Source organism: Natator depressus, chromosome 4 (assembly GCF_965152275.1).
Source record: "Natator depressus isolate rNatDep1 chromosome 4, rNatDep2.hap1, whole genome shotgun sequence".
Taxonomy (NCBI): Eukaryota; Metazoa; Chordata; order Testudines; family Cheloniidae; genus Natator; species Natator depressus.
Genome location: NC_134237.1, coordinates 115,180,465 through 115,185,918, shown reverse-complemented (window position 1 = coordinate 115,185,918; position 5,454 = coordinate 115,180,465).

The window sequence follows — 5,454 nt, the reverse complement described above, 5'->3', positions numbered from 1 at the left end:
TAAAATATTTTGAGAACACAGATGCCGAAGATCATTATGGATAGTTGGAAGGAGATCGTGGTAACAAACAAGGGCAACTGGCTCAGTTTTGCCTGCATAAATCTGGAGTATGACTTAAATGATTTCCAAATTTAATTTTTTATATCCAAGTTAGATATCTGAGCTCTAATGAAGAAATAAAACCATCCAGACTTAGTCACAATGAATGCACGCTATTATGAGCTTTTTTTTGCCAATCATTTTAATGGACCCGTTCAGTTGAGTCTTCCAAATCCAAACAATGATAGAAATGATGAGTAGCAAAGACCCATTATGTCACAGAAGCTAAAAGGTAGCAAAACCATATTGGGATTACCTCTGTGAAGTTGCAGAATTGTCCCGACAGTACATCTTTTAACGTTTTTAAAGCCTGGACAAAGAGCAAGAAGTCTCAAGAGTCTGACACCTTTTCTCATGCCAAGTAGCATTTTACTTCACAAGTGGTCCTACTAACTTCAGTAGAATTACTTTACGGTATCATAACCTGGCCCCAAGTTAAGCAGCTTCCACTACCTTCTTCTAATGACTATTCCACAGCCCAGTGGGCTGCATCACAGGGTCAAAGTTTTTCTGGATACTCAGAGTAAACTAGAGTTGGTCAAAAATTTTAGAAATGTTTCAATTAAAAAAAATTGAGGAACAAATTCTCTAATCAGCTCTACCAAATTCTCCCTTTTGTAGAGGCCCTTCTCAGATTTCCACATTTGCCAAATATCTTCAGAGCAGCCCACCTTCAAATATCCATCATAAGAAAGGCTTTTGTCTCTTATAAACAGGAAAGAGACATTACTTACAATATTTACTTCAGAGAATTATGCTTCCCCTGCAAACATCTCTATTGTTTGTGATCACATGGGTTCTAAGAGTTTCACTCATGCTAAATGTTGACAGCATGCAGTGATCTGTTTCCCTACAACATTTCAAAAGATGCATGTTCCTTTTCTTGATGACTTCCTACCCCTTTTTGAGAGTCACTTTTCATGCTAGGAATGTCCCTCTAAGGGCATGCTTCTGGTTTTTATCTCAGCTGGTCTTGCTTCCAGCTTTTTCTTTTATCACACTTTTGAAAGTGTCCTAGCAGTGCTTCATAATGGGAGGGTTCTGTTCCTCAGAGAGAGAGCAGAGATTATTAAGTTAATACCATTACCTCTCCCAGGCAATTATGAAGTGATGAGAAAAGAGAAAATCCATAGTGTCTCTCAAAGCCCTTAGGCATCCGTGTCCCTGGATAACAGAACCATAGAACTGGAGGGGATCTCAACAGGTCATATAGTCCAATACCCTGCACTCAAAGCAGGACTAAGTAATAACTAGACCACTGCTAACAGGTGTTTGTCTAACCTGTTCTTAAAACCTCCAATGATGGAGGTTCTACAACCTCTCTAGACAATTTTTTCCAGTGCTTAACCACCCTGACAGTTAGAAAGTTTTTCCTAATGTCTAATCTAAATCTCCTTTGCTGCAATTTAAGCCCATTAACAGAAAGAATTGTTGTCAGCTAAGTGCTACTGCTCTGCAGGGGAGCTGATGGCCCACCAAAGGAGGTATCTTCTTTCTCTGAGGAAATGGAACACTCACCAAGCAGGTCAAGCCTTTCTGGATGTGGGATATTTGAGGTGGGCTGCAGAAGCAGGCGACTGTGACCCTGAGTCAGTGGAGCATCTGCTTAAATTCATTCCTGTTCAGCTCAGCATTTAGAAGCGGACTTAAGTGCTCTGCTGAATTGGGGTGCAAGACTGTACATTCCTGTAACATAAAGCCTTGTCACAGGTACACGTTTCTCTTCGATTTATCAAATAATAATTTGACTACTTCAGCAAACACTTTACACTACATCATTATTAACCCTGGAGCATTCTTGCTGCTCTAATGTGATGGCTATACTAGCATGTTTATTTAAGCTGTTCTGCTGAAGGAATATGAGGTTTTACTTATGTCCAGCAAAGTCACAATCCCATTTATATAAGTGCACTGTTAAAAGTTAGAATCTTACAGACAGCTTATTAATAATTAATGGTAACGAGCACTAACAGAAGTATGTTATGGCCCTGTACAATAAGAAAACCATGCAATAAGGTTAGGCCTGGAGTAACTTTATTTACTCCGAGTTCAAGGGGCTATTCCCATAAGTAAAATTACTCATGTGCCTCAGTGTCTACAATAGTGGGTCCATATTGTATAAACTGAAAAAAGAAATTAACATTAAAGTTAGTATAGACCAGTCAGTGGAGAGTAGAAAGAAAAGTCACACGCAATTGAGCATTTCCTTTTCAAAATTCACTACTACACACAGACTTATATAGTTAGTGGTATTGCAGGCAATGCCTAGAGGCCATAGTTGAGGGCAGGACCCCATAGTGGTGGGCAGAGAATCTCTGCCACAGTTAATTTACTGCCTTAATCAAGAGTGTCAAATATACAGTGCACTAGCTGGATTTGACCCACAGAATGTTCTTATGTGCCCTGAATAACCTATTCAAAGTCTGGAGAAACTATGTTTTTCTTTTTTAAAAAGTGAGTTTCTAGCCCAAATGGCGACAGAGATGACCTTCCAAACACGACCCAAGCGTAACTAATGCAGTAATGTCTGCCTCGGTCTGCATGAAACTGTGACTCAGAGGGGGCAAACTCCCCCTGCACCCTAATCATCAGATTAGAGTGTCTGCTTGTCACAGGGTTCCACTCACCACTGGGCACCTCCTTCTGGTTGCTCTGTGGATTAGCTCCTTCCAGGTCTGATGCCTCCTTCTGCTGATCATCCGCTTGCCCTGCTGCGTCTCTCTCTCTCTGCAACACAGAGTGCTTTCTCTTCATGGCTTGGCCCTCTGACCAGGTCACTATGTGTTTCCCCCCTGCTGGGGTATCAAAGTCTTTCCATACAAACTGTCTCCGGAAATCTTCCCATTCACTACCCAGACTGTGCTGCTTCCCCAGGGGCTGGTACAGGAACCCCAGGCCTGTCCTCTACTCTGGGCTCCAGCTTAGGGAATCCTATATTTAGCAGTCAAGGTCTGCACTGTCTTAAACCTCACCACCCTTTCCCCGAGCCTTTTCCTACACCCTCTCCCATAAGTAGATAGCCTTCCCTCCCTCCTGTCCAAAAAATGGCTACAGACTCCCTCACTGAAGCCCATTTCTGCTGTTGGTTTGATACTAGCCCCACCTGTTCCTTCTCAGCTGGGCTCCCTCATCATTCAGGGGACTACTTAGGCCACCTAATTCCTCTCAGCTGTGGCCTATCTGGTTAATTGGCCCCTTTCTCATCCTTTTTAACTCCTTCTATGCTATTGTGGGGGTGGACACGCCATCACACTATTCTAAAACCCACTTGATTGTCAAGATTAAACTATTTAACCCTGATCAGTTCAGTGGAAAGGATGAGTGTGGCTGGGTGAGTGGAGGCCACTGGATTGGGAATTGCTGCAGAGAAGAAGAGAAACAGGGAAATGTACAGGCCCGCTGACAGAGGGGGCAAAGATGGCAATTGCCCAGGGGCACGGGCAATTTAAAAGGGCCCAGGAGTCCCGGGTCCTTTTAAATCGTCCAGGTGGTACACAGGGCTCCTAGGTGCGAGACCGCTCTGGGCCCCATGTTTTGGGGGGCCCCGCAGGGTGGCGTGATTGGCTAGCACGGACAGTCCCAGAAGTGACAGATTCATCACTTCCACCCTGGGGCCCGCACCCCCCAGGGACAGCCCTGGCCCTGGGGCCCAGAATTTCTGTCGGCAGGCCTGGAAATGCAGCTGGGGAAGGAAGAAAAACAAAGGGCAGGGATAGCAGTGCCTAAAGGGGAGCAGACTTCTCAGACAAACAGTGATGACAGTGACCATAAGGGACTAAACAAAAAATAATTAAATGTTTAATTATTATATAAAGGTCACATTCCCCGCTAGATCTCTGCAACTCTCCTGACATCAGTGGGTGTTCATTCCACAGCTTTGAGTGTATAGACTTCACTTTCTACCCTGGCACACCAAACATAAACAAACTCAGAATCTGGACTACTCTGCCAGATGAGCGAGATCGATGTTCTAAAGAGACAAGACAAACAACAGGAGGGGAAAACAAAAGCACACAAAGAGGAAGTGACTTGCCCAAGATCACACAAAAGTTCAGTGGCAGAGCCAGGAATAGACCCCAGATCTTCTCTCCAGTGCCCTATCCACTAGGATATACTGTCCTATCATTGCCATAATTAAACTACTTCCAGTGCTCCCATTCTGCAGCAGCACTGTCAGACATTCCGCATCGACCACTTCTCTAGAAGCATTTGAGACTTTTGTAACAAGGCTTTCATACCCACCTGACTTGGGACTTCATTACAAATCTGAAAGTTGGCCAAGATTCACAAACCTTTCTTGGAGTGTGGAACTTTAGGGATTTTGTACCCAAATGAACTGAAATAAGAAACGTTCATGTAAATTCCTATAAACAAATGCAGCCATGTTTCATATAGCTTGGCTTCACTAAGTGAACAGGGTTTGGCCTGTGATCAGTCTTTTGCAAGAAGAGATTAATTCTGCTTTAAAGAAGGCATGATTGCAGTGAGACAGTGAATCTTATTCTAGGAAAGAAGATAGCTATTGATCAACTGTAGTTCCGCTATTTAAAGCTTTACTTTAACAATTTGACTAAGGGATTGACCCTATCTTATGACTCCAAAATTGATTTCATTTTAGGCCCTGCTTGTTGAATACCTTGATTTGTGGAGCCATGGCTTTCATATTTTGGACAAGGTTTACTGGAACTTGCAGATACAGACGCTGATCTGGCAGGAAGATAAAAAAATCCAAATCACTTATGACAAGTCTGAAATGTGAACTGCAAGAAAAATCTGAAGAAAACAGCCCGTGTGAGGAATGCCTTCATTTCGTGCTAAGCAATAGGTGACAATATGAAGCTTGCAGACTTGGCAGAAAAAGAAGAAACCTCATAAAAAAAAAGATGATGTAGAGATTTCCAGTAACTTTTCTTCTGCATTTTATAGTCTAGTGTCTGTCGAGCCTAAATAGGTTCATTGATACCAGCAGCCATGCTTTAGCTCAGATGTCCCACCTGGCTTTGGTCGGGGGGTGACGGGGGACAGTTTCACTCCCATGTCCTACCTGGTTTGCTGAGAGGAAGAGGGGGGCCCCCTTTCATCTCACAGCACCGTCTATTTTAAGCAGCTGGGACCCAGCCACTCTCACCTTATGGGACTGATCCAAACTGAGATTACTGGTTCTGTGGATGAAGGGAAAGCAGTGGATGTATTGTTTCTTGACGTTAGCAAAGCTTTTGACACGGTCTCCCACAGTATTCTTGTCAGCAAGTTAAGGAAGTATGGGCTGGATGAATGCACTATAAGGTGGGTAGAAAGCTGGCTAGATTGTCGGGCTCAACGGGTAGTGATCAATGGCTCCATGTCTAGTTGGCA